Source organism: Dermacentor silvarum, chromosome 2 (assembly GCF_013339745.2).
Source record: "Dermacentor silvarum isolate Dsil-2018 chromosome 2, BIME_Dsil_1.4, whole genome shotgun sequence".
Taxonomy (NCBI): Eukaryota; Metazoa; Arthropoda; class Arachnida; order Ixodida; family Ixodidae; genus Dermacentor; species Dermacentor silvarum.
In genome coordinates this window covers 33,499,590-33,510,617 of record NC_051155.1, presented here as the reverse complement: position 1 = coordinate 33,510,617, position 11,028 = coordinate 33,499,590, and the positions used below count along the sequence as shown (strand labels likewise).

General features: G+C 42.9%; 2 long non-coding RNA genes across 2 annotated transcripts in view; both read left to right on the top strand.

Moving 5' to 3' along the window:
- The first annotated feature begins 259 nt into the window (after positions 1-259).
- LOC125942961 (uncharacterized) overlaps positions 260-11,028 on the top strand; it is a 128,953-nt gene continuing 118,184 nt past the window's right edge. The window contains exon 1 of the long non-coding RNA XR_007465448.1: positions 260-398. This is a non-coding gene — a long non-coding RNA (uncharacterized LOC125942961). The remainder of the gene's footprint in view (positions 399-11,028) is intronic.
- On the top strand, positions 3,562-7,258 carry LOC125942962 (uncharacterized). Its single transcript, XR_007465449.1, has 3 exons — positions 3,562-4,001; positions 5,098-5,201; positions 6,802-7,258. It is a non-coding gene; the product is annotated as an uncharacterized LOC125942962 (long non-coding RNA).

Sequence of the window (11,028 nt, the reverse complement as noted above, 5' to 3'; positions counted from 1 at the left end):
TCAGCACTGTTACCATGTCACTGGAAGCTTGTGTATTAGGCAGCTGACAAGTAATATGAAAGAAAAGGTAAAAAGGATTGTTTGCATTTCAGATAAGTGACAGCAAAGAACAAGATTTATCCAATGTCAACTGGAGAAGGGCAGAGACACGCTGAAAAAAATGCCAATGTAAAGGCGAACGCTCAGTGTTCAGCTGCACTGTCCTGGCTTGCTACTGCCCTCAGAAAAAAAAGTGCCAATGTAACGGCGAACACTCAGCATTCAGCTGCACTGTCGTGGTGGCTTGCAACTACTGCGCTGTGCGGATTGTTGTGATTTAGCAGTTTGCGTTACCACCTCAAATTTCTGTAAAATACAAAGGAGACCAGCTTCCTGCTTGAAGCCAACCTGCACTTCGGGTGCATATTGAACTTGTCACATTAAAAGGTTATTGGTTAGTTATATGCTTGAGGAATTACCTTCTCATACTGTGGCTAGGGATTCAGCAGCTACCTAATAAAGACGAAAATCTTGCTGTTTGTATGCTAATTTTAGGAGATGAAGTACGGTACGCAATACATAAGTGTGAGTGATTAGAGGGAACAATATAGGCCCACAGGCAATAGTGTGAGAATTGAGCTTCACAATACTCCATAATAAAAATGACAAAAAGATACACATCTCGAGACCTCATGCTTCTCAACGATTCCCATACAAAAATGCTTCCTTATTTCTTTAGAACTCTTACCAACTTTCTATTAACTTTAGTAACACTCTATGTACTTTTACTTTCTATTAACACATGTTACAAGAAAGTTGGTAGGATCTGTCTTTACTTCGGTTTGAAGAAAGTTTGTTTAAAAAATGTTTAAAGAAAATTGTTAGGCTCTGTTTTAACTTTCGTTTGTAGGAAGTTTGTTCAAAGAAAGTTTACAACAAGTTGGTAGGCTCTGTTTTTACTTCGGTTGAAAGAAAGTTTCTTTAAAGAAAGTCTTAAAAAGGTTGGTAGGCTGTGTTTTAACTTTTGTTTGTATGAAGTTTGTTCAAAGAAAGTTTAAAAAAAGTTAGTAGGCTCTGTTTTTATTTTCGTTTGAAGAAAGCTTGTTTAAAGCAACATTAAAGAAAGTTGATAGGCTCCGTTCTTGTTTTTACTTGAAGCAAGTTCGTTTGAATAAAGTTTAAAGGAAGTTTAAGGAAAGTTGGTAGACTCTGTCTTTACTTTTGTGTAAAGAAAACTATAACTGTATTTGTTTCATTCATTCGCTCATTTAACACCGCAATATTGAAGCATAACATGCAATATCGGTAATACAATAATTAGTACGAATAAACTAAGTGTCATACTGACAATTGCTTCCTGCAGTTTAAGAGAAAGCGAGGAGACAGAATAATTTTTTTTATTATGTGTGCATATATAATTAGTAAAAGCTAAGGTAAAATATCTTAGCCTGTCCCAGTGAAATTGTATATAACGCTTTCCTACTTCAAAAAAAAAAGGTTGTTCTACACTGACTGGTACTCGAACCCGGGACTTCTGCGTGTGAGGCAGAGACGGTATCACTACTCCCATATTACAGTAGCACTAGCAGGAACTATACAATGCCTAGACTTTCTGACATGTCGTAGGGCCATTTATTTGTTTTCACGACGCTTACCTTTTTTCGGAATTCGGCTTCTTAAGAAACCTTTCCTTTACGATTTTATGCAGACTATACACAAAACTCTCGCAAATGCAGTACCTGCGGTCACTGTTAAAAGAGCCTTTCTTTACAAAACTGCGGGTGATTGTTGTGTTGATATTGTCACGTAGTAGTGACGCTGAAGTCAACAGTCGTAAAACTGTGTATGACGAAACTAATTCTTTATTGGGCGAACCTGTGCCCACAAAAGCAAGCTATACACTCGAAGCACAACGAAAGCGGCGAACACAGTCGGCGGTCGTCGAAATGTCATCAGCGGCGAAACGCGTCGGCTTTTATACCTCCGTCATCGACGGTTCCAGATTAATCCCTGATGCCCGCGGGTCTTCCAGAAAGTTCTAGACAATTCGCGTCGGTTATACAATCAGATAACATAAGCGTCGGTGAAAACAGGCAACGGAAAGAAGCATCGATAACGTTCTAGAAGCTTCCGATGCAGGCGCGTCCTGCACCGAGCGATAACGTTTAACACTTGTTAGCCGGTGGAAAGCGGCCACCGATGAAAGATAACATGTATGCGTGTCAATATATTGGCGGGATTCCGTAAATGCTTGCTAAGGCACACAAGTGAATAATTTACGATTGTCAGTTTACTGAGTAGTCAGTTGTGTACCTGGCATGGCCGTATCTGTTTGTTTACACGTGCGTGCAAGCAGTACGCCTGTTGCACTTCAGCCGAAGCTTCAGCTGCTGTAGCACGCCAGCCATCGCCACGTTTTGTTACCTTTATTCCTGACGCTAAGAGGAAATATGGTCTCACCAATTCAAGATGAGGGCACATATTATCGAAAACATTACACTTGGCGCCATAATTAACGTGAATGTGGGCGGTGATCACGGATATGTGCTTGGTAAGTGTCACATTAGCCCGTAGACCGTCCGTCATTTCAAGCAGACGGAGCCGCACGGGCGCCGCGTGGATTGGCTCATGCTTCAGCTACGACTTCCCTTGAGTGACAAATGCGAATCTCGAAGGCTATGCTCCTGAAGCGATGCGAATCGGGGAGGCAGGTTCCTTTTCGTTAACCGCAGTGTGGCGCTGCTGCAGTGTTTTGTTTGTTGTTTACGAAAGTTGTTTTTGAAGTCAGAGAAGCACAAAGCAAAATTAGTTTTGAAGAAAGGCTCAGGAACATGGATGAAAATAAATGGGCGGCTAAAGTGCACAAGTATCTCTACAAGAAAAGCGTGGACACAGAATGGAGGAAGAGGTCAAGGAAGTTGGCAACCAAGTACAGGATAATCGAAACTGTAAATAGACAACCAGGGGTCATCAGAAAGAAAGTGAGAGAAATAGAGACCGTGAATTGGATGCAAAGAATGGAAACGAAAAGGACAATGGAGATTTACAAGAATGAGAAGAAAGAAATTAGAAGGGAAAATCTGTACGATAACACAAAGGGCAGTGCCTTGCTATTTGAGGCTCGAGCCGGTTGCCTAAGGACGAAAACATATCGGAACAAATATTCGGAATTAGATGAGACTTGTGTATGCTGCAGTAAAGATCCAGAGACCACTCAGCACATCCTAATGGAATGCGACGGGATCCACCCAGCGAGAACCGTAGGTAACGTGCAACTCCCAGAAGCGCTTGGGTTTAAAGTGGAAGGAAACATAAACAGATCAGCCGTAGAGATCAGCAAGAGACGATTAGAGTACTGGTGGAAAAAAAGTAGGGAAAAGATGGATGCGACCTGATCTCTTAAAATCATAGGCAGCGGTACAAGGTAAATTTTTGAAAAAGAAAAATAATGATAGGTATACAAAAATGCAAGATAAAGAACATGTATAGTATACCTGATTAAATCAAGCAGGCTAGGTGACTATTTGTCGCCGCCCCGTTTCAAAGGGGATGCCAATAAATCATCATCATCATCATCATCGTTCAATAAATCCAATCCAATCCAAGTTGCTGTAGTTTATGGACCACGTTGGCTGTGCGCGAGTGCTTGTTGCAGTGAGGCGGTAGTTGAATTTTATATTAGAAGTGCCTAGGCAAAATGTGCTTCTTATCGTGTGCATTAACCATCGCACAACCTCTGGACTCGTGAAACACCGTGTGTTCGCCGTGTGTTTCGAGCGATACGCCAGTGTCAACAGTGTCTTACAGCGCCCGTCCGAGCTGCTTTTGTTCCCGCCTGCCTGCGCTCTCTCGTGAAAAGCCTGGTACTGGGGCTTCATCACAGTGTATGGAAGAATTTGTTGTAGGTTGTGCGTTCGTGGTGCTGTAGTTCATCGGCAGCTCTACACTGTTTGCGCCCGAAAGAGAGTTGGTGCCACGGTACCTGTGGGACGAAGGAGTGTTTGCTGACTACGTCTTGAAAGGTAAGCAAGTTGGGCGCATGTGCGCGTTGTTGTAGCTTATGGTTCATGTAATGAGCTTTGTGTAACTAGAGCAGAGCGCATTCTGAGCGTAAGTTGTCCATGTTTCTATGCACATTTAGTAAGCAATGTTACGAAAGCTTCTGTTGATGTTATCGCGTACTTGCATTTTCCTGTGAAGTATGCTACCCCGTCTGATTGCTCTGGCTGAATGGGAACACAATTATGGAAAATCTGAAAGGTACTGTTTGGTGGGTAGTTTCCCGGCAGAAAATTATTCCTTATATAAGCATTTCCGCGAGTACACTGCAGGTGTGTACACGTCGATGTGTCATGGGCTTCACGCGTTGGCACAGTATAGCTATGTTTGACGCTTGCGTAATATTAGCTTGTAGGAAGACTTTTTTTTGTATACAGTTCACTTTGAAGGCCCGCGTCGCGAGAACCTGTCTGTATTCTATAGTGAACTATAGAACCTGTCGTGTTCTATATTGCGAGGCAGATATACGCCGATATTGCAATGACGAGGTTTCTTTTTAATCGAGACCTCTCAATCAGACGCTGGATTTTACTATACATATTCATCTAAAGAACAATATGCCAGCTCTTCCAGTCATAGGTAATGACTGTGCCTTGCAGTAATAAAGTAAGGGCTGCGATTTCGTGGCGATACTTTGCGCTGTATCCTACGTCATTCTTACCACCCACCGTGAACGGTAGGCTATTCCAGTTCATAACACGGGCGGCGCGTCGGTCAAACCTCTGACGAAGAGCGAGAAGGAATACCATCGCTATACAAACACGGCCTAGGGTTCAAAAGACTTTTCATGTGCTCAATATTTTTTTTCATAATCGAAGGCTCTTTTTGCTTTATTAAATATTTGAGTTTCGGTGATTTTCCTGGTAGTCTTATGTTTGCTGCATTCCAACATTGAATCGCACTTGTTACAACATAACCGTGGAACCTCCTGAGATATAATGGAGAGATTCGTACGAGACGCACATTAATGTAGCTGCTAGTGCGAGGCTCCTTGCAATTCAGTATAAGACTGATATGACGGGTTTCCAGATTCACATTGCAATAAATTATTCATTGCAGTTGAAGGCTATGCGGATTCTGGAGGCATCCCACAGGAACCTGCAGCACTGCTGCAAGCTGGAGAGCACCACTATAAAGCACCTGATCTGCGTGCTTTTACAAAGGTGCGTACAAAACTGTCATTGCCTTGTGTGTTGTAGGATATGTTTCTGTAATATGCAATCATTTTACTGTGTGTGCCATTTTCATGATTTCTAGTGGCAAATCACTTGCATTTCACTTTTGGTCATCTGGAGGGCCCTCAGTTTAATGAACTTACCTTTAACTAGCCTCCTCTGAGCTAAATATAACTCTGACTAGAGTAACTGCATGATATACTTTGTACAGACTGTATATTAATCTAGTCACATTGCCTTTTTAAGATAATCATTGAGAAGCATGAGGTCTCGAGATGTTTATCTTTTTGTCAATTTTATTATGCAGTATTGTGAAGCTCACTTCTCACACTATTGCCTGTGCACCTATATTGTTCCCTCTAATCGGTCACACTGATGTATTGTGTACCGTACTTCATCTCTTAAAATTAGCATACAAAAAGCAAGATTTTCTTTATTAGGTAGCTGCTGAATCCCTAGCCACTGTATGAGCAGGTAATTCCTCAAGCATATAACAAACCAATAACCTTTTAATGTGACAAGTTCAATATGCACCCGAAGTGCAGGTTGGCTTAAAGCAGGAAGCTGGTCTCCTTTGTATTTTACAGAAATTTGAGGTGGTAACGCAAACTGCTAAATCACAACAATCCGCACAGCACAGTAGTTGCAAGCCACCACGACAGTGCAGCTGAATGCTGACTGTTCGCCGTTACATTGGCACTTTTTTTTTCTGCGGGCAGTAGCAAGCCACGTCAGTGCAGCTGAACACTGAGCGTTCGCCTTTACATTGGCATTTTTTTTCAGCGTGTCTCTGCCCTTCTCCAGTTGACATTGGATAAAGCTTGTTCTTTGCTGTCACTTATCTGAAATGCAAACAATCCTTTTTACCTTTTCTTTCATATTACTTGTCAGCTGCCTAATACACAAGCTTCCAGTGACATGGTAACAGTGCTGACTACTGCCCAGAACATGTGTGCATCTGTGGTTTGTGGTACCACATGCTCACTACCTCGGATTTACTGAGATGTCACAAGGAAGTTTGCTTCATGCTCAAGCTGCCCTGCACTTGGTGTAAATATTGAAATAGTCACTTTTTAATATAATAATTTGTTGTGGTTTAGCAAATTGAGTTTTTAAGCTGTGAATAATGCGCACTAGAGGGTGTATAAAAATGTTTTCTACCACCTAAAGATATGGTTTAGGCAAAAAGTGCTTTACACATGTCATCGCATTTATTGAGTTCGGCATATCTTGCTGAAGCCATTCTAAAAACTTTGAGTATCTTTACTGCAACTGATTTACAGCTACTTTATACAAGTGTACGATTCCTACATGTAACACATGCATATCATGTGCAGCAGTTTTGCTTCAGCAATGCTTCAGTCACTTTTTGGGTGGCGTTCCAATACCCACAAGGACGTCGCCCACAAGGACGTCGCACCCCAGAGGTGTGAATGCCATTCTAAGTATGTGTGGCAAGGCAGTCAGTTGAAATCTTCGTTTTGATTGTGGGTCATTCGAAGTCAAATTCTTGTGGATGACTGCATCATGCTATCTTGACCAGATACAATTCATAAGGCTAACTATTATTGCATTTTTCCTCCTTTAGGCTTGCAGCAAGAGGGATATCAAGAACACGGGAGATATCCAGACCACATTATAGTCACTGCTTGCTTGTGGCTTCTTAGGGCATGTATGAAAGGGTTGGAAAATAAACATCAGTGTTTGAAAAGATTGGTGTGTTTCGCTAACAACTACATACTTTTATATGTTCAAGGTTGCATCAGAGCACTACCAGACAATTTTTAAAAAATGCTGGAAAAAGTCGATAAATGTCACCAGGATGTTTCTAGGGCGAGCAACAGAAAGTTGGAAAAAAGCTACAAGAATGTTTCTAAGGCGAACGGCAAAAAGTAGGAAAGAAGTTGCTAGGATGTTTCTAAGAAGTAAAAAGATGCCCTGCTTTTAATGTTTGAAGGATGTTCATTCATCGTTTCAAGAAAGTTTGTAAATGAAATTTTTATTGAATATCGGTGGCCAATAGTCGACAGGATGTTGGTATGAAGTACTTAGGAAGTTTAAAAACGATTTGAGAACTTTCAATAGACCGTTCGTAGGTTTTAGTAACATTTGTCTAAAAAAATTTAATTGAAAGTTACTAGAATTTTTTGTAAGGGTTATTTTAAAAAGGCAAACTGACTAGATTAATATACAGTCTGTACAGAGTTTATCATGCAGTTACTCAAGTCAGGGTTATATTTAGCTCGGAGGAGGCTAGTTAAAGATAAGTTCATTAAACTGAGCGCCCCCGAGATGACCAAAAGTGATATGCAAGTGATTAGCCACTAGAAATCATGAAAATGGCACACACAGTAAAATGATTGCATATTACAGAAACATATCCTACAACACACAAGGCAATGACAGTTTTGTACGCACCTTTGTAAAAGCACGCAGATCAGGTGCTTTATAGTGGTGCTCTCCAGCTTGCAGCAGTGCTGCAGGTTCCTGTGGGATGCCTCCAGAATCCGCACAGCCTTCAACTGCAATGAATAATTTATTGCAATGTGAATCTGGAAACCTGTCATATCAGTGTAATACTGAATTGCAAAGAGCCTCACACTAGCAGCTACATTATAGCGCGTCTCGTACGAATCTTTCCATCATATCTCAGGAGGTTTCACAGTTATGTTGTAACAAGTGAGATCCCATGCGGAAATGCAGCAAACATAAGACTACCAGAAAAATCACCAAAACTCAAATATGTAATAAAGCAAAAGAGCATTGGATTATGAAAAAAAATATTGAGCACATGAAAAGTCTTTTGAACCCTAGGCCGTGTTTGTTTAGCGATGATATTCCTTCTTGCTCTTCGTCAGTGGTTTGACCGACGCGCCGCCCGTGTTATGAACTGGAATAGCCGGCCGTTCACAGTGGGTGGTAAGAGTGACGTAGGATAGAGCGCAAAGTATCGCCACGAAATCGCAGCCCTTACTTTATTACTACAAGGCACAGTCATTACCTATGACTGGAAGAGCTGGCATACTGTTCTTTAGATGAATATGTATATATAGTAAAAGCCAGCATCTGATTGGGATCTCTCGATTAAAAAGAAACCTCGTCATTGCAATATCTGCGTATATCTGCCTTGCAATATAGAACACGACAGGTTCTATTCAATATAGAATACAGACAGGTTCTCGCGATGCGGGCTTTGAAAGTGAACTGTAAACAAAAAAGTCTTCATACAAGCTAATATGTGCGCAAGCGTCAAACATAGCTAACCTGTGCCAACGCGTGAAGCCCATGACACATCGACGTATACACACCTGCAGTGTACTCGCGGAAATGCTTAAATATGGAATAATTTTCTGCCGGGAAGCTACCCAACAGTAACTTGCAGTGTTTCCATAATTGTGTTCCCATTCAGTCAGAGCTGTTGCGTTTGCGCACCGCTTATCAGCCGGCGCCCAAGTCTGGCTCATCTGTTCCGGACGATAATCTGCTTCGCGCATGTGCGCTGATATGTTTTCACTCGCCCTTTGATCACGGCGTTCCTTTATAAAGGACTGCGGATCACGCCGTTGGCGCTTCTTTTTGTACACCTTCTTTCGGCAAGCATGCCGCATTAAAAGTACTATCGTGAGCAATATGAGCTCGAACACGGGAGCGCCTGGAAAATAGCCTCAAAACCTAGATAGCGTCATACGTGGATGGCGCTGCCGAAACCGGAGGTGAAAGGAGGGGCGCTCTTCCGCTAACTCTTGGCTCTCCCGCTTCGCTAGCGTACAAAAAAAAATGATAAAAGTGGCGTATCCGAACGCTCAGCCAACATCGCCTAGATTTAATACAAGCATGACCTGTGCATTATGGAAGTCTACGTCACAGCCGATATCTCAGCAGCTGCAGAGCTTGATGGGTCATTTGATGTAGCTGTGCGCGTTGATGTGAATTGATATCACCGCTAGCGGCCAGTGACATGCTACAAGCTACCGTTTTGCAGCAATGATATCGAGGCGGGAGTGTCAACAGCCAGCGGAAGCGCGGCGCCCTTTCCGATTTGTTTCCAAAAGCGGCCGCTGCAAATCGGCCGATGTAGGGTTCGAGGCTATTTTCCACGCGCTCGCGTGTTCGAGCTCATATTGCTCACGATAGTACGTTCTTCCTTCTCCCGGCGTCTTCTTCTCCCGGCTTGGAACCCAACTCGGCCAAACGTAACAGAGCAATCAGACGGGGTAGCATACTTCACAGGAAAATGCAAGTACGCGATAACATCAACGGAAGCTTTCGTAAAATTGCTTACTATATGTGTACCAGAAACATGGACCACTTACGCTCAGAATGTGCTCTGCTCTTGTTACACAAAGCTCATTACATGAACCATAAGCTACAACAAAGCGCACAAGCACCAAACTTGCTTACCTTTCAAGACGTAGTCAACAAACTCTTTCGTCTCACGGGTACCGTGGCACCAACTCTCTTTCGGGCGCAAACACTGTAGAGCTGCCGATGAACTACAGCACCACGAATGCACAACCTACAACAAATTCTTCCATACAATGAGATGAAGCCCCAGTACCAGGCTTTTCACGAGAGAGCGCAGGCAGGCGGAAACAAAGGCAGCTAGGACGGGCGCAGTAAGACACTGTTGACACTGGCGTATCGCACGAAACCCACGGCGAACAACGGCATTTCACGAGTCCAGAGGTTGTGCGATGGTTAATGCACACGATAAGAAGCACATTTTGCCTAGGCACTTCTAATACAAAATTCAACTACCACCTCACTGCAACGAGCACTCGCGCACAGCCAACGTGGTCCATGCACTACAGCAACTTGGATTGGATTGGATTAATTGGCAACAAAACACTGCAGCAGCGCCACACTGCGGTTAACGAAAAGGAACCTGCCTCCCTGATTCGCATCGCTTCAGGAGCATAGCCTTTGAGATTCGCATTTGTCACTCAAGGGAAGTCGTAGCTGAAGCATGAGCCAATCCACCCGCCGCCCGTTCGGCTTCGTCTGCTTGAAATGACGGACGGTCTACGGGCTAATATGACACTTACCGAGCAGATATCCGTGGTCACCGCCCATATACACGTTAATTATGGCGTCAAGTGTAGTGTTTTCGAGAATATGTGCTCTCATCTTGAATTGATGAGACGATATGTCCTCTTAGCGTCAAGAATAAACGTAACAAAACGTGGCGATGGCTGGCGTGCTACAGCAGCTGAAGCTTCGGCTGAAGTGCAACAGGCGTACTGCTTGCACGCAAGCGCAAACAAACAGATACGGCCATGCCAGGTACACAACTGACTACTCAGTAAACTGACAATCGTGAATTATTCACTTCTGTGCCCAAGGAAGCATTTACGGAATCCTTGCTGCCGTACGAATCCCACCAATATATCAACACAACAATCACCCGCAGTTTTGAAAAGAAAGGCTCTTTTAACAGTGACCGCAGGTACTGCATTTGCGAAAGTTTTGTGTATAGTTTGCATAAAATCGTAAAGGAAAGATTTCTTAAGAAGCCGAATTCTGAAAAAAGGTAAGCGTCGTGAAAACAAATAAATGGCCTTACGACATGTCAGAAAGTCTAGGCAATGTATAGTTCCTGCTGGTGCTACTATAATACGTGGAGTAGTGGTAGCGTCTCTGCCTCGCACGCAGAAGTCCCGGGTTCGAGTACCAGTCAGTGTACAACTGCCTTTTTTTTAAGTAGGAAAACGTTATATACAATTTCACTGGGGCAGGATAAGATATTTTACCTTAGCTACTGCTAATTAGATATGCACGCATAATAACAAAAATTATTCTGTCTCCTCGCTTTCTC